General features: G+C 44.0%; 1 protein-coding gene and 1 long non-coding RNA gene across 7 annotated transcripts in view; one reads left to right on the top strand and one right to left on the bottom strand.

The window, feature by feature from the left end:
• Positions 1 to 1,205: 1,205 nt before the first annotated feature.
• LOC142465926 (uncharacterized) lies at positions 1,206 to 17,626 on the bottom strand. The gene is made up of 3 exons (XR_012788011.1): positions 17,350 to 17,626; positions 14,985 to 15,274; positions 1,206 to 1,569 (listed from the first exon to the last, which is right to left on the bottom strand). It is a non-coding gene; the product is annotated as an uncharacterized LOC142465926 (long non-coding RNA).
• Positions 17,099 to 18,794, top strand: part of PLSCR1 (phospholipid scramblase 1) — a 39,554-nt gene continuing 37,858 nt past the window's right edge. For 2 of the 6 annotated variants that reach the window (XM_075570394.1, XM_075570391.1), the window contains exon 1: positions 17,111 to 17,341. The gene's annotated coding sequence lies outside the window, so the exon portion shown is untranslated. Of the gene's footprint in view, positions 17,388 to 18,794 lie in introns of all 6 variants that reach the window. The other 4 variants (XM_075570395.1, XM_075570392.1, XM_075570396.1 and 1 more) reach the window with 3 other exon arrangements.

Raw genomic sequence — 18,794 nt, 5'->3', positions numbered from 1 at the left:
CCTTGGGCAGTTCTTTTGTACCTTCTGTGTAAAATATGTTAAACATCAATGTCAAGGAGGGTTAATCATTAAACTGCAATATTTATCTTTGCACAATTGCACAGAAACTCTTATTTACGTAAATGTGAGTTCCCATTTTTTAGCACCCTGATTGAGTTCTATATTGCTTTATATTTGGAAGGTCAATTATATACTCCTCATATTTGTTGGAAGCACTATCCTACACACTATCAAGCACACTGCCTAGAGGCCACACTCGACTTGTCTCTCACATTCTCCTCTCACATTCAAAAGGTAGCTAAAACCTGTTGTTTCTCCCTCAATATTACATAGATATGCCCTTTCCTCTGTTGCTCGGCTGCTAGAACTCTGACACAGGCCCTCATTCTCTCCCATCTCGACTACTATAACCTCCTGCTGTCCGGCCTTCTTGCCTCTCACTGTCTCCCCTACAATCTATCCTAAACGCTGCTGCCAGAATCACTTTACTCTTTCCCAAATCTGTCTCTTTCCTAAATCTTTCTTCCCTGCTGTTATTTGTTATTTATAATATTATGTCACTTGTATTACTGCTGTGAAGCGCTACGTACATTAATGGCGCTATATAAATAAAGATATACATACATTCATACATATACATGTATGTGTGTTTCTAGACTTTGTTGAGGGATTATTTCTAATTATGCTGGTCCACAAATCAAACTAATTGATTAAACAATAGCATTTCTTTCAGCATTATAGTGTATATTAGTAAAATTGCCTTTTTCACCTTGCAATATAGTAACTATTTGTCAGGCCCAATGGAATAGGAACCCCCATACTGTACTCTGCTTTTCAGAACTGCAGCTCTAGCAATGAGCTGAACAGCTGTTGCAAATCAGCCTCCTGGACAGTCCCCCTAGCATTCTTTATAAAATGACCACTTCGAATACCTGGTTGCCAGATCGATGTGATTCTGTCATTGCATCCAGCTTTGCTACCAGTGCATCTATCCTTTACCTCAGACACCCTTAGAAACACCACCCAAGTCGCCGCAAAGGTGGCCCCTAAGAGAGTCTCCCCAATATGTCTCATCTTCACTACTCCTGCCCACTAAACAAGCATGCAAAGTGGAAGAAATGGCGGTGCATCTGCTGCTGTTGAAGATCACTTGTGACCAAAAAACTGCAAGGAACTAGGTGCAAATTTTTTTATTAAAGGCACATTAAAAACAGCAAAAAATACCTCTGACGCGTTTCACGTGGAACCCCACGCTTTATCAAAGAGCATCACAGAAGGGGGGTACCCCTTTTTTTCTTGTACATTCACTAAACAAGCATGGACAGGGTTAACATCATTAGGAAAAGACAGGCACAGCTTCCAAGATCTGGATATTGTCAGCACCGCCCCCTCTGCAGCTCGGCTGTGGGAGTCTGTTTGCTGTGCAGTTTAGTTCACTTTACCTCAGATGCTCTTAGAAACAACACCCAAGTCTCAGCAAAGGCCTTTGGTGGCAGCCGAAAGGGAGCCAAAGGGTGCTAGCCATTTGCTGCCGTTCGCTGATGTTATAGCTGCTCTGTTATTGATCTTCTGTAAAAAAAAAAAAACAACTTCAGATGTATACGGAAGCATTTGGATCTTCACAATGTTCCATGTTCTCACAGCTCTACTTCTGCAGAATCGCACTTGGTTCTTCCCAAACGCCAACTCCTTCAATTAACAAGCAGCTATCCAAAACACAGCAACCTTCTTGTCCCCCTCTATCTGAAGTTTCCACTTACCCTGCCTTACAGAATGTACGCTCCTTGGGCCAGGGCCCCTCCCTACTGTAACAATCTATGCTGATATTTTATTGCTTTTGTCCTCCAACTGTATTTTACTGCGCTATGGAATATGTTGGTGTGTTATAAATAATGATAATAATAATAGCAACAACAATAATCTGTCTGACTTGCTTGCTGCCCGATCTTATGCCTGCCTGACTACTCGTGACCTCTTCCTGCCCTGACTACGTTATGTCGTTGCCTTGCACCTGCTCTGAACCTAGCCTGTTTAACCATTTCCTGTTTGCTGCTGCCAGCCCTGGCCTCACTCAGTCTGCCTAACCTTTGCTTCTTCCATATATATATGTGGCGGGGAAGGGGTTAACTGGGCTTATAATAAAGTTCAGGCCCACTTGGTTAACCCTGACCCGTGTGTTGGGGTCTTAGAGTGTCAGCTCTGGGACCCAGATGTCAAAAATGTATTACTGCAACTGTATACTGATTTTGCGACATTAAAGAATGATGTGATTTTATTTCCTTTCCGGGGATGCTGGGATCGGGAGATTTCTAGGCTGTAAGTTTCAGGGTGGGTTTGGTGGAGAAAGTCTTTGCAGAAAGCGTCTATGTAGCGGGGTTCCGGGTTATGGGATACCCCAAAAGTTGTATACGGAGATTGAGTGATATCCTCTGATACAGCTAAGCGCATTACTCTGCCAACCTTGTACCCTGAAAACGCTCTTACGACTCACTGCCAGAGTCCCTGCTGCAGCATCTTCCAGACAAGGTAAATGGGTATGAAGGGGTTAAAAGATATCTGTAGGTACACACAGAGTCCTTAGTATAGCATGGGGCTCCCCAATATAGCAGAGGTACCCACATACTGTACATGCCCAGGTATCCTGAGCCTAGAGTAGGGGTTCAGGAAGGTGCTCACGCTAAGGTTATGAAGCTGAGCAGATTTGCAGTGTTTAAAAGTATTTTTCTAATGTGTGCCAGGAATGAGGCTAGTGATTTGTAGAGGATATACCCTCACTCCATGCATGACACCAGAATAGGAACTCATAACTTGTTGCACGCAGCAGACAGGACACCACATCTTTTATTAAACGGGAATAGTTTAATATGTATAGATATTGCTGACCTGTATATGAGCTGAGGGCTTTCTAAGTTATAGACTCTGGAAGGCAAAGATGGTTACCAGGGGCCATACTTGAAAGGGCTCAGAGATGCCCAGGTGTGAGGCCATATGGGCCCTGCCATTATTATAGAGCACCCATATCCTGGCATGAAACAAGGCAACCTAACACCCTTTGCTAAACAGCCAGCCGCTGTGGAGCCTCACACCGTAGGGGGGCGAAGGGGAAGAGGGGGCTATTTCACCTGCCCGGGGAAAAGGCTCAGGGGTGGGAAACCCTGTATGAGTGTTTTAGATTGGTCGTTATGCGGTTGCTAAGGTTTTTTGATTGGGCTGCAGGTTTTCTGGGACCTGGACACCAGAGGTTTGAAAAGCCCTGACACAGGTCTGATTTTTGTGTTCTAAGAGTTCCATCTAAGAGTTTCATCAGTTCCATCTTGTGTGATGCACCTGAGATTCAGTCCCATTGGGGAAGTTCCACCTCTTGAGTAAATCGTATACATTTCTCAGAGGATAAGTGTTTTATTTTAAATACGTGAAGAAGACCGCTAACACCTTAAGTAGCTTGAGTGAAAAAGTATCATTGACTGGTGCTTTAAGGGTATTGTATACAGTGTTATCAGTGGTGATCAAAATAGATTGATCAGAAAAGATTCCCTTATCATTAGCAAACTCATGTCATCTAAGTAGTGTCATATTCATTGGACATAAATGGTCCTGCAGTTTAATACTGGCTGTCTGAGTAGTTCCCAGAATCACAGAGGAAATAAAAAAAAAATTTTTTTATTAAATCTACATAGATATTAAAAACACATATACATTATTAAAAATCCCTATTAATTGAGTGGTGGGTATGTATTGAATCATAAATGAATCGGTATAATACCATGTATACATTTATCCAAGACTAACTAAAACCGCATCTGATAGTAATATCTCACAATTTCCAAAGGTAAGGCAGGTATATGATGTATGTGATTCACAGCGTCATCACATAAAGAGAGGTAAGTGTCTCTGTATCAATGCTATAACACTCGATCTAGGAGCATGTGGACAACAAACCTTGAGACAATTGTTATACAACAGAAAAGTATATGCCACTGCTTATCTCACAGTATACAGATAGCTCCGTTTGTCTGCTGTTGCCTGCTGGGTTCTCCAAGTGCTCTGGTGCTATGCGCAACAGTTACATGTTATTTAGAAAGGTAAATACCTGCACAATGGAGTCTCAATGATCACTAAGATAATAGTGTGACAGCAGTATGCGCGAAAATTCTTCCTCTAGTTGCCTAAATAAGCTTCCAGATAGCGCAGTATAACCATAGTTTGTGTCAATATATATCCATATACTTATGCTCAAAAAGTGCCATAGTAGCCTCATCAGAGTGAATAGTAGCTGCCAATTGCGCTGTTTGTATCATTACAAGCCTGTTCCTGTTGCTGGTATTCGAAAGTCGCCACTCGAGTGACTTCACTGACTGTGACGCCTTACGTCCCGACGCACGTTTCACGTGTCTGCCACGCTTCTTCAGGGGGAGGAGGGATAGAGGTCCCCTGTGTCGGTTTATATACTTTCAGACTCTGTTAAAATTCTCCTGTCCCTTGCTGTGATAGGTAAGGGGGGAGCCAATCAGATTCGTTAACCCGTAGGAGGGTAAAATGAACTTAGAGTGTGTGTCTGACTCATTCGTTCATAAAATGCCTTATTGTGTGGATCTAAGTGCATAGATGGAATACAGTCATAGATGCCGTTGGATTAATAATGTAATCTGCAATTTATTGCTTACTATAATAAATTGAATAAAATTGTGTGATGTGTGTGTTTATTGCTGGTGTATTTGTCTTATTTCATCCTAGAAGTGAGAAAAATCTTGTGTATATAGATGAAATTGAAAATTATGTGGTATATAATTTTAATTGAAATATCAAAATGTTTATTTAGCTTGTGATGGTTTAATAATGGTCCTCACTTAGGTATATGTTCTCTATATACAAAAAAGATAGCAATATTGTATATGTGATAATTGTGTTGTGAAATTCAAAATAATAAATTAAATAAATAAAAATATATAAATATATAGGTTGTGTAGGAGTGTGACTAAACTAAAAATACCTGCCCCTAACCGGTCAATGCAGGTGTGATTAAAGTGAAATTTATACTAAAGTGTATTATGTGTAATATACTGTGTAGGAGTGATTGATAATGTGATTAACAAATAACATAATTTTAATTAGTGAACATAAGTTCCTTAGTGAGGTGTCATAGAACTATAAAGGGGGGGGTTAGGGGGGTTGTGTAGGAGTGTGACTAAACTAAAAATACCTGCCCCTAACCGGTCAATGCAGGTGTGATTAAAGTGAAAATTATACTAAAGTGTATTATGTGTAATATACTGTGTAGGAGTGATTGATAATTGTGATTAACAAATAACAAAATTTTAATTAGTGAACATAAGTGCCTTGTGAGGTGTCATAGGATTATAAAATGGGGGGGGGAAGGGGAGGGGGGGAGGGAGGAATTGACAGTGTGTTGACAGTGTAGGATTGTTACTATCATGTTAAGGCCTGCCCATAGTGGTCAATGCAGGTCTAATTGTATTAAAATAGATAGTAATTGTATGTGTGTAGAGTACTGTGTAGGAATGCATGAATCAAAGTTGCAGATACATATGGGATATCAGATGTATGGCTTAAAAGACATCTATATGAAAGGCGAAAAAATGAACCCTTCATTCAAACCATTAGGTGCCATGGTTTGTAACTGAAAAATCCAACGGCTTCCTTGTTGTAACAGACGTTGGTCCCAGTTACCACCTCGTGAGTCCTTAGCAATGTGTTCGATCCCGCAAAAGTGCATCACTTTTGTGTTTCCTTTATGCTCTTCTACAATATGCCTCGCAACCGGGGTATCTGTGGAGTTGCGGACATTACCAATGTGCTCTAATATCCTTGTTTTGAGGGGTCTGTGTGTTTTCCCTACATACATAATACCGCAATCGCAGGTCATAAGGTAAATAGTTCCACAGGTGAGGCAGTTGATGAAGTCTTTTATCTTGAATGTCTCAGAATTGTTGGAACTCTTGTATTGCTTAGTTACTGCCATGAAAGGTCAGGCCTTGCATCTGGCACATGGATATGAGCCAATTGGTTTTGTGCCTAACCATGTTTTGTTTTGTTGTTTGCTAAAGTGACTGTGAACCAGCCTATCTTTGATATTTTTGTTGCGTCTATACCCTGTAGTGGGTATATCTCTGAGAACTTTCGCTAGATCCGGGTCTCCAAGTAAAACATGCCAATGTTTGCTAAGGATGTTTTTGGTCATTTTGGATTGACTATTGTATGTAGAAATAAATCTAATCACATCCTCTTTTGGTGTAATTGGATTGGATGTCAAAAGATCCGTTCTTGCAGATGTTAATGCCCTATAGTAGGCTTTTTTAATTATTTTTCTACTATAGCCTCTTTCCAAAAATCTATTTGACATGTCTTTTGCTTGTGTCCTAAAATCAGTCGTGGAGGAGCAGTTTCGTCGCAGTCTCAAAAATTGTCCTACTGGGATATTGTCTGTGACATGCTTGGGGTGATGACTGTTGGCCTTTAATAGACTATTGGTCGAAGTAGGCTTTCTGTATACAGTAGAGGCAACGTTTATTCGAACATTTGCCGTAAACTAGCCGGGTTACATTCTGGGTATGTGCTGGGTATGTTCTGGGCTAGTTTGAGGCACGTTTAAGGCATTTCTGCATTGACTAACGACCCATAGGATTAACACAGCAGGGATCCCTGGCAGTCCCATTCAGTTTGAATGGGACTGCCAGGGACCCCCGCTGTTAATCTGATAGGCCATTAATCAATGCAGAATTGCTGGGGCTAGTTTCAGGAAAGTTTAAGGCATGTACCCAGCATGGACCTGGGTGTTTCCTGGTTTTTTGGGGAATTGCCACTGGTTTTTGTTCGAATAAGAGTTGCCTCTACTGTATACTTGTTTCAACAGTATCAGAATCCGTTCTAGATATGGTAATGTCTAAAAATTCTATCCTATTCCTGTCGAACAGGGTAGTTAGTTTTAAATTGAAGGTGTTATTGTTTAGACATTTAATGAAGGTATGTAGTAGTGTTTCTGTACCATTCCATATCAGGAAAATGTCATCAATGTATCTGACCCACAACTCTACATACTCTGTGTAGTTTTCCATGTCCTCCATGAAGACCACTGTCTCCTCCCACCAGCCTAGGTATAAATTGGCATAGGTGGGGGCACAAGTGGTCCCCATGGCTGTACCCTGTATTTGATGGTACAGAGTGTTGTGGAAAATGAAGAAGTTGTGGGTCAGTACGTAATCCAAAAGTTTGAGGACTAGATTGTTATGTGAAGTGCAATCCATATTCCTTGCTCTGAGGTAATATGCGACTGCATCCATACCAGCATTCCCCCCCCCCCTTTTATAGTCCTATGACACCTCACAAGGCACTTATGTTCACTAATTAAAATTTTGTTATTTGTTAATCACAATTATCAATCACTCCTACACAGTATATTACACATAATACACTTTAGTATAAATTTCACTTTAATCACACCTGCATTGACCGGTTAGGGGCAGGTATTTTTAGTTTAGTCACACTCCTACACAACCCCCCCTAAACCCCCCGTTTATAGTTCTATGACACCTCACTAAGGAACTTATGTTCACTAATTAAAATTATGTTATTTGTTAATCACATTATCAATCACTCCTACACAGTATATTACACATAATACACTTTAGTATAAATTTCACTTTAATCACACCTGCATTGACCGGTTAGGGGCAGGTATTTTTAGTTTAGTCACACTCCTACACAACCTATATATTTATATATTTTTATTTATTTAATTTATTATTTTGAATTTCACAACACAATTATCACATATACAATATTGCTATCTTTTTTGTATATAGAGAACATATACCTAAGTGAGGACCATTATTAAACCATCACAAGCTAAATAAACATTTTGATATTTCAATTAAAATTAAATACCACATAATTTTCAATTTCATCTATATACACAAGATTTTTCTCACTTCTAGGATGAAATAAGACAAATACACCAGCAATAAACACACACATCACACAATTTTATTCAATTTATTATAGTAAGCAATAAATTGCAGATTACATTATTAATCCAACGGCATCTATGACTGTATTCCAGCTATGCACTTAGATCTACACAATGAGTCATTTTATGAACGAATGAGTCAGACACACACTCTAAGTTCATTTTACCCTCCTACGGGTTAACGAATCTGATTGGCTCCCCCCTTACCTATCACAGCAAGGGACAGGAGAATTTTAACAGAGTCTGAAAGTATATAAACCGACACAGGGGACCTCTATCCCTCCTCCCCCTGAAGAAGCGTGGCAGACACGTGAAACGTGCGTCGGGACGTAAGGCGTCACAGTCAGTGACGTCACTCGAGTGGCGACTTTCGAATACCAGCAACAGGAACAGGCTTGTAATGATACAAACAGCGCAATTGGCAGCTACTATTCACTCTGATGAGGCTACTATGGCACTTTTTGAGCATAAGTATATGGATATATATTGACACAAACTATGGTTATACTGCGCTATCTGGGAGCTTATTTAGGCAACTAGAGGAAGAATTTTCGCGCATACTGCTGTCACACTATTATCTTAGTGATCATTGAGACTCCATTGTGCAGGTTTTTTCCTTTCTAAATAACATGTAACTGTTGCGCATAGCACCAGAGCACTTGGAGAACCCAGCAGGCAACAGCAGACAAACGGAGCTATCTGTATACTGTGAGATAAGCAGTGGCATATACTTTTCTGTTGTATAACAATTGTCTCAAGGTTTGTTGTCCACATGCTCCTAGATCGAGTGTTATAGCATTGATAAAGAGACACTTACCTCTCTTTATGTGATGACTCTGTGAATCACATACATCATATACCTGCCTTACCTTTGGAAATTGTGAGATATTACTATCATATGCGGTTTTAGATAGTCTTGGATATATGTATACATGGTATTATACCGATTCATTTATGATTCAATACATACACACCACTCAATTAATAGGGATTTTTAATAATGTATACAGTATGTGTGTAGCGGTCATGTAAAATGGCTACAGTCATCTCTCCTGCTGACAGTAAGGCCTGGTAAGTTGTGGGCATGCCAGCAGTAATTATGGAGGTTTGCCCTCACACCCTGGTGAGGTGCCCTGTGTATGGATGGGAGTGGTCACAGGCTCTGACTCCATGGTTAGTGATGTCAGAGGTGTGTCAGTTTCCAGAGTATACATAAGGCACAGCACTGTGTCTAAAAGTTAGTTCTGAGTAGTTCTGCCAGAGTTCTGAGAGGAGTAAGAGTTATGTTATAGTAGCTGAGTAAGAAGACTGTGTCCAGGGACCTGGCACAGGGTAAAGACATCCCGGCTGGGATAGGGAATCCCTATTTAAGGAGAATTACAACTTTCAAAGGGAAGCACTGAATGATTATGAGTGGCTAGAGAGACTACTGCGAGGGGCAGCTAGCCCACCTCAAGCAATAAAGATGCTCTTAATTACAAACCCTCTCGTGTACATGTGTGGAGTGATTGTACAGAGAGGAGCACCACAGAGGAGTTCCTCGCCAGGACCATCCCCAAGTGACCGAAGGGACCCTGATGAGGTGGAGGCGCTGCACTGGAACTAGGTAGGACTCAGCACACTACCTCAGCTGCCTGTCTGGACGGGTTCTCCCCACACACCATCATGCGGGAGACTCAGGAGTCCTGTTGCCAACAGGTGCACCACCAGACACTATCACACTGTAATGGGGACCGGTTAGACCACAGGGGCCAATGTGAGATTGGGTGGGTCAGGCCAAGTCACAAAACCCGTTACATTTGGAGGCGCTGCTGAGATCAGATCTGTCAACAGGACAGGCTCTAGCTAGGCACACTGGGAAGCAGGGAGAGTGTCTGCTGCCACTCTGTGCTGCGTAGGGACGGACCTAGGGGTGGTCAGGGGCTGACAGGGTATTGTCAGTTCGCAGGGACGACCTAGGGGCCTGAAAGGAGTGAGGGGTTTGGAGCCGGGCTATAGCTGACCGAGTCACTTTGAGGTAGTGCTAGTTGGTAGGACGCCAGAAGGGATAGCCTGTTAACGTGGTCAGGAATCCTGGAGAGGGTCTGCGCTAGGTTGACCAAGAGAGGTAGACGCCCCAAGTACTGCATGGCAGAGCCAGAGTACTCTAGCCCATTCCAGACACTTACCATAGGGAGCACAGACTGGGAGGAAGGAGTTACAGCAGACACTGAGAGAGTGAGCCTAGCCTGAGGTAGTGCAACATGAGTCCAGCCTAGATCAGGTACACATGTGGGGGTGCATCTGAGAAAATCTTTATTGTACTGGTGTGGTGGCTGCCCCACAGAGCGGAGCCCCATGTACGATAATTGGTACGAGAGCGTGACAACCCAAGGAATGGAGCATCCGCGTGGTGCGGAGAGCCCAACATGGCGACCAGAGGCTGATGGGGAAGGCACCCGTGGCGTGCGCCCCACTGAAGAGCAAACTGTCGCTGAGCTGTCTCTAACTAATCTGCTCTGGAGTGGAGCGAAGGCTGTGGCTGCCCCGTTTTTGTCCTGTCTGGGACACCGAGGTGCCACCCTTGAAGAGTGTGAGGACATTGTGATAACTGGGGGGGAACCCAGCGAGGAAAGCAAACAAACTGACATTTCGGGCTTAAAAGCTATCCAAAATGGCGGTTCCCGCTTGCTAGGGAGACCGCGTGGGCCAGTCGCAGAGAAATTGGCTGATTCAGGACTTGCAAAAAGCTGGCCGGGAATGGCGCGAACAGCAGAGCCCCGCCCTGATGGGGGGCATGGCGCGAAAGCTATGGCTGCGCCTTCATGGACAGTGACTCACTCGGCCCCTGTGCTGAGTCAACCGCTTAGTCTATGGGACCCTCCCGATTTCCACCAGGGGGAGTGACTTTCAACTATGGCCTGTGGGAATGCACCCACTGGGCCCAGGGACTGATATCCAGACGGCGCCACTACAAGAAGTAGTTCCGGCCGCGGAGGTAACGTGCAAAAAGGAGGGATATTTTGCACGAAAGGCGGCTGCCAGGAGAAGGCGGGAACTAGCCGCGGGCAAAGAATCCCACTCTGATGAGGAAATTGGCGCGAAAACGCAGACCGCGCCCCCCAGGACTGAGAAAGGCGCGGCCTTAATTAAGGGGCATGCTATTCCCCTGTGGGACCCGCCCATAATTGTAACCCCTGGGGGCGGGTTCGAGCTATGCCAGCGGAAGGAGGAGCCGAAGCAGGAAGTGGCTGGCCCAGCAGCTTCTACCAGTCAGTTGCGAGGAACCACTGACCTGGAGAGACCCATACAGAAAGTGGTCCCTACTAGAAGAATGGCCTGCTCCTCCACTGTGGGCACTATGGTCTCCACCCAGCCCTATTCGGTACCCGGCGGGGTACTGGTAGTCAGGGTGGCCAACACCGAGACGGTGGTCGGGCTCTGCCTTCAATGCGGGCTGCCCGGAGGCATTGTTAACACAGCGGCACGTTGCCCACAATGCGGGACATTATACTTGTGGCCAATGCCGACGTTCATTCCGATCCAATCTGCTGACGCCCCGGGGGACACGGCTAGGCGCTCCGCCGAGTCCCCTGGTGCACTGTGGATCAGTCGTGCAAGTCCCGGAGAAAGGGGACTGGAGTCGATTAAATCGGCTGGGTCAGCAGCAACCGAGACGGTCGGGTCACCCCCCGACCGCACTGAAAAAAGACTATCGCCCCGATCGGTGACCCCTAAGTCGGGGAAGGGAGACTACTCGGATGAGGATCTCCGCGAGCTAGCGGAGGTGAAATCAAGGCCCAGGACAGAACCGGGGAGAACGACACCCCGTGGCGTGAGTAGCAGCCTGGAAAGCAGGGCGTCCCCCGCAGATCGGCGAGCCGAGAGACGGAGTCCCTCCGCCCCAGGATATGGCGGCGACGGGCGAGAGACGCCTACACCCCTGCGGAATGGTAAGAGAAAGCCACTTACTTACCTTGCTCCGGTAGACGGTGTAGCGGAAACAAGGCCGTGCCAGGCCCAAGACGCACGTGCGGAGAAGATACCACTTCCGGTGGAGACGACGGCAGAGCTTCCGGATGTCGTCATCGAGGAAGAGATCCCACATGGGGGTCCAACCCAAGATGGCGGCGCTTCCAGTTCCGGAGAGGACATCATTTCCGGTGGCGACGGCGGAACAGACGGGAAGGATGCAGCGACGCTTCGGCGATCGGGTGAAGGTCCCCGATCAACTCAAGGGCCCAAGAGCTGGATGGGCGAACCGCAGACTGAGGAGGGTGAGCTATCCTCCTTGGATCAGTCCATGGACAGCCGGGAACGGGTCGTAGCCCCGTGGCGTATCCCCTCTTGCCCTTACGCCCAACCCCATGCCCTAGGTAAAACCCCTGCCCCCATCACCTGTTCCACGGGGTCCCCGCCTAGCCTGGAACTTGTGGACGTACCTTTGGGGGGGGAGGAGAGACGGACTGGGGAAAGACAGCGCAGTTGCGCTACGGAGGGCATTTCTCGGGGAGGTGGAGAATTAGGTAAGGCCGCGGTAGGCTGGTGGTTGCCTCCTGCGACCAATAAAACAGAGGACAAGGCCCTGGGATCATCACGGTGGTCCGTACCACGGTCGGCACGGACATCGGGGGTATTTTCATGGGGGGATGCGGAAGAGAGTGACTCAGGGGATTCACACAGGTTCAAGGAACACCGTTGGTGGGCCCCACTCTTTGAAGGTTATGTGGCCTGGATGGACCGTACGCGGTTTCTCATCCGTAGGGAGGAGATAGTAGATTTTTGGTGGGCCGAAGGAGAATTCACCCCTGAGCAAAGAGATAGGGAATTGCAGGACCAGTGGATTAAGATTGAGCACAGGGAGATAGAGCCCATGGGTCCCGACACACTGTCAGATCCTGTGGATCCTGACGAACCCCTGTCATGGGTGCTACCTGGGAGGGCAGGTAGGGCTGACCTGACTAGGATCAGTAGAGCGGAACGGGCAATAATGGCTCGATATAAGTCTTCCCACGGGTTGGAGTACCCTTATGTCCCTGAACCCCTCATGGAGGAGATAGAAGAGAACAGAGAAAGGTGGCTTAGGGAAACCATTGAGATGTACCTGGTCAGTAAGGGGAGTGAAGTTACCGGAAGGAGGGCAGAGGACAGAATAGATCACCTGATGCGAGTGTGGAGTATAGGGAGGAATATACATAAACACAGGGTGACCTATAGGCCCGAGAGGGGACTGCCTAGGCACTATCATGTCACGGTCCTGGACATGGGTGGTAGAGAGGTTAGAAAACCTGACCAGAGTCACTATTATTAGGGGGTACTAAGGCATTATGCGGGCTCGTGGCTGCTGGTCGGGGCGGGCTTGGCGAGATGTCACTGTGGTCATTTTTCTGTTATATAGTACAATCTGTGGATGTTAACAATTATGTGTTATGTGTTACAGTGCTTCCTGGAAGAAGGTATGTAAATTTAGGTCCCAGCGAGGACGATGGGATTCACCAGGGGGAGAATGTAGCGGTCATGTAAAATGGCTACAGTCATCTCTCCTGCTGACAGTAAGGCCTGGTTAGTTGTGGGCATGCCAGCAGTAATTATGGAGGTTTGCCCTCACACCCTGGTGAGGTGCCTTGTGTATGGATGGGAGTGGTCACAGGCTCTGACTCCATGGTTAGTGATGTCAGAGGTGTGTCAGTTTCCAGAGTATACATAAGGCACAGCACTGTGTCTAAAAGTTAGTTCTGAGTAGTTCTGCCAGAGTTCTGAGAGGAGTAAGAGTTATGTTATAGTAGCTGAGTAAGAAGACTGTGTCCAGGGACCTGGCACAGGGTAAAGACATCCCGGCTGGGATAGGGAATCCCTATTAAAGGAGAATTACACCTTTCAAAGGGAAGCACTGAATGATTATGAGTGGCTAGAGAGACTACTGCGAGGGGCAGCTAGCCCACCTCAAGCAATAAAGATGCTCTTAATTACAAACCCTCTCGTGTACATGTGTGGAGTGATTGTACAGAGAGGAGCACCACAGAGGAGTTCCTCGCCAGGACCATCCCCAAGTGACCGAAGGGACCCTGATGAGGTGGAGGCACTGCACTGGAACTAGGTAGGACTCAGCACACTACCTCAGCTGCCTGTCTGGACGGGTTCTCCCCACACACCATCATGCGGGAGACTCAGGAGTCCTGTTGCCAACAGGTGCACCACCAGACACTATCACACTGTAATGGGGACCGGTTAGACCACAGGGGCCAATGTGAGATTGGGTGGGTCAGGCCAAGTCACAAAACCCGTTACATGTGTTTTTAATATCTATGTAGATTTAATAAAATTTTATTTTTTTTATTTCCTCTGTGATTCTGGGAACTACTCAGACAGCCAGTATTAAACTGCAGGACCATTTATGTCCAATGAATATGACACTACTTAGATGACATGAGTTTGCTAATGATAAGGGAATCTTTTCCGATCAATCTATTTTGATCATCAGAGGATAAGTTACCGGAATATTCAACAGCCAGGCCAGAGGAATGAAAAGTGGCCTGGAATATTTTGCTGTGTGTTTGCAATTAGGAAAGATTAGTTTTGTTATCCCAGTTTTCCAAAGTAAGTGTGTCTTTTTACTGTATTTTTGTGTAACATTGTTGTGTGCGTTCATTAGGTGAATAAACGCAATTTATTTTTATCTCTCTGCTTGCTCAATCAATGATCCCGGTAATTAAAAGGTGTAATAAGTTGGTCCTCCCGTGACAAGCTATATTTATTTATTTATTTATGAAAACAGAAAGAGATACAAAATATAACCAGTCTGAATCCTTCCCCTTTTAGCTCCAAAAATTATTTGGCAATCACTATTAGTCTGCTACTCCTCAAGAATGATAGCTCCACCTCATAAATCTACAAGGATAAAAATAAAAACATATGACCTCTCACTGCAGTATGTACAGTATTAAAATCCTTTGCACACAAAAGTATTGCACGCTCAAAAGAACAACAATTGGGCTTATCGCAAGAGAACCAGTGAATCTACCTCTTCTGTAGCTGGCATCGAATAGTGGACGTTGTCAGCTGTTAGTTTTATTGTCCGTGATGTATATCAGACTCCGGCACCTAGGATACACACAGTAGTGTTCCGTTTCCTGACGTTGATCCCACCTTCATTGTTGCCTTACACCAGTTGAGTCCTAACCTGCATAGCTTATAGAGATGTTGCCTTTGATAATGTCTAGAAAGGTGGTGTGCTTTGATTCTTCCACCTATCAGTAATATTTCTTCCAGACAATGACATGACGCGCAGACGCTTTTCACTCAATGCATCACCTTTATAAAGATTAATAACATACTTTTATTAAGATCTTTGAATAAACTATGACATTTAAAAAATAGCATTTGGCCCAACAAAGCGACCAATTCAATGGTAATTTAAACTATATATATATATGCAAAGTCCTAATCATGGAATTAAAGAAAATATCAACCCTGCAACCTAAAACTTGTAGTTCATTAAACATTTTATTGATATATTGACATCGTATTTGTGCCCCTCTGTTGGCACAAATATTTATTTGCCTTATGCAACATAGATGTGCATTTTGATTATTAGTAAGTGCTAGAGTAGAACTACCTAAAATAGCATGATTCAATTCACCTCTCCATGCCAGTCATAATCAGTATAAAAGTGCTGTCTACATACCAGTCATTTTCATTATAGATGTGATTTCTGGGGTGTCATGATGACATGTATTTTTTCTGGAAATACTTTATATAATGCAGGATAGGATATGATGCCATTGATTGCTTTGCATTAGAAAAGTGCAGAAAGCACAACATAAGGTACTGTTAATGTATTAACTTTGATAATGACACGTGTGGGGTCAAATGTTGCCTGCCATTGACCGAATAAATCTATAATTTGACATCATCTAAACATCTAACATCCTCTCATGTTCTCTGCGAGTGCTGGGTTCTTTTTTTTGTAATTGATCCTCTGGTTCTGCATTGGGATGAACAGCTCAATTCCCAGTGAGCATCACATGCATTGTTGATGTATATAGTTGTTCAGCAGGACATTGTTTTAGCACTATGTACTTTATTACTTAAAATGTATTATTCAGAATGTTCAACATGTATTGTTATTTTACATGACTTCATTTTAATTAAAGAAATATATTTGTGTAAAATATGTAGTGTGTATTTATTGCAGTTTGTACAAAGTAAATATAAATGTATTGGGTTGTGTGGTGAGCGACTGGGGCCTCCGTCCCAAAAAATCCACTTAGGGCCCCCCCAAAAACCTAGAGTTGCCCATGTTCATTACATTTGCCAAATTACTCCATTAATTAAGGCAGCTACAAAATGTTATAAAATGTGACTGTTTGGTATCAGCATGGACCAAGATAAGGGACCCCCATTGTGCCAGGTTTCTTCTTGTGGACAACACTTATATTTAATATGACTTAAAGTTAAAATGCCCCAAAGATTCAGAGATATATATTCAAAGATATATTTTTACATGTGACAAGAGGAATATGTCAGGACTCCACTGCTTAAGAGCTGGTCATGCAAACAATAAATGCTATTAAACAAGTGGAGAGGTGATTAGTCAACAATGTTATCTAATCCTCTACTTGACTGTACATTTATACCAACACCCCCCACTCTCCCTTTCCTTCCCAAAATATCAGTACATTAGAGGATTCCCATTAACATTAGCACTGTATTACGCCCCCTGGGATGCAGTGGTCATTTTTAAGTAACTGCGAAAAGGTGCCCAGATAAATAAGTGAATGGCCGCTCATAATGGTGGCTTGTCCTCCCACATCAGGTTTCTGGGAAAGGCACAGCCTCTAAAAGCCTCCCTTCGCGTCCTTAAAAGCACTCACACGTGTTAGGTTTCCGTGAATAACTCTTCCTTGTTTACAGATCTACGTTTATTATTATTTTTTTAGCAATATGCAGGAGGGTTGAAACATATAAAGTTGAGCTTATAATGAGCTGCACTTGTGGAGCTTTGAGCTTGACAAAAAAAAAAAAAAAACCCTCCACAAGTCTAATTAGCTACAGAAATAAATGAAGAAATCGCTCCTCCCCCCTCCCCCCTCCCCCCTCCCCCCTCCCCCCCTGAGAGTCCACAAGGGCCCCTCCCCTGCTCTTTTCAATTCTTATTCCGACACAAATTGCTGTTCTGAGCACTTCCTCCTTTCTGAAAATTTCCTAAGGTAAATAACAACCACATTCAGCAGCCCCCGTTACCCACTAAGTAACCAGCCCATCCGTCTGCATATCAACCCCTCCCCCACTTTCAGCACGCCCCCCTCTCGGCTTGGTGATAGGTAGCACTCCCCTGGGTGATCTGTTTCCTCGCCCGGGCACTTCTCGCTGCAAGACGTGAGTACCTGTGGATCTGGGTCAGTGGGCACCGTGAGCTTTCAGGGTGAGCTCTCCTTCAGGGGTGTCACAGGCTGCTGCACCTCTCAGCTCTCTCTCTCTCTTCCTTCTATGAGGCTCTCTCTCTTGCACACATCAGTTACCAACATACAAACAGTGGTTGGCACCATTAACTGCAGTAGGATCATCCTCTTACACACGCCATTGAATACTGGAGTCGCAGGGGTGCTCAATTCCACCCATAGTGGGATCATGTCCTTACACATATCTGGCACCAAAGATGGCCAGATCATCTTACACAGTTGGCACCATACACTCCAATAAGAACATCCTATTACCCACATTCATTAATACTGTAGTGGGAGCAACCACAGTTGGCACCATATTCTTCAGTGGGATCATTCACACATCATTTGCCCTTAAATATGACATTTTCATTCCATCTCACACTCCAAAAAAGTTTTTTAAAACTCCACTCAGTTCTATGAGTAAATGAAAAAACTTAAGTACAACTGTACATGGTCACACTACTCCTTTGCTGTAACTTCATTGCCTTTCAAGCAAGTAAACGTGATTTGTATGACGGTGTTGGCTCCCTCTAACTGAGCAAGTTACTTTTATTTCCCCTCTATACCAAAAAAATAGCTGAAATTCCCAGTGTAAGGACATGTGCTTTCAATATTTATTTTTTACATCATCAATTGGGAAATCTGGTTTCCTCTACAGACAACCGGTGTCTGTTATTCATAAATTATCTGAAGCACGGAGATTAGATGAAAGCACTGTGGACTATACTGGACACATGATACATATAGGTTGGCCCCCTGCAGACACATTTACCAAAAGTTTTAAAGCATATATTGATTTTATATATCAGATTTTAACACACCTCCCAAGCAGTGCAAGATCCTTGCAACACTTTCCTGTTTGGGATAATGGGTTGCCGTTTGAGCTGTAAACTTTAACAATAAATAATGCTGCCTAATATAAGAATACATTGTAGCTGCTGAGTTGCACTGACTGAAGCAGCCATTGTTAGGCGCACAATCAGGATTTTTACAGATTTATAACAGGAGCACCAAACGACTGCCAGTTTAGGTAAGAATGTAGAATTATACATGCTTTACATATACAAATAAACAAAAAAGGGTGAGGGATGTAGTATTGCTTTATAACTGTGTTGGTATGTACAGCATTACAAAGAAAGGAAGGAATCATTATATAAAAGCATTTAGAAATGCTACATCTACAATGAAATAAGTGTTTTTTTGTTGTGTGTTTTTTTTTTAAATGTATTTAAACATTCCCATCAGGAGATGTATTAGCTTAAATATAAGAGTTGGCAGATTGCTTCCTTTTTTTACTTTCGATTGTGTCATATGTTCAGTTATAAGTAATGTTTCTTTCACAACTTGTTAAACATGCATTGCTGGCCCATCTGATAGGGTTAAAG

The sequence above is a fragment of the Ascaphus truei genome, chromosome 14 (assembly GCF_040206685.1).
Source record: "Ascaphus truei isolate aAscTru1 chromosome 14, aAscTru1.hap1, whole genome shotgun sequence".
In the NCBI taxonomy this organism is placed as follows: domain Eukaryota; kingdom Metazoa; phylum Chordata; class Amphibia; order Anura; family Ascaphidae; genus Ascaphus; species Ascaphus truei.
The sequence above is the reverse complement of the archived record's forward strand: the minus strand, read 5'-3'. Positions and strand labels throughout refer to the sequence as shown.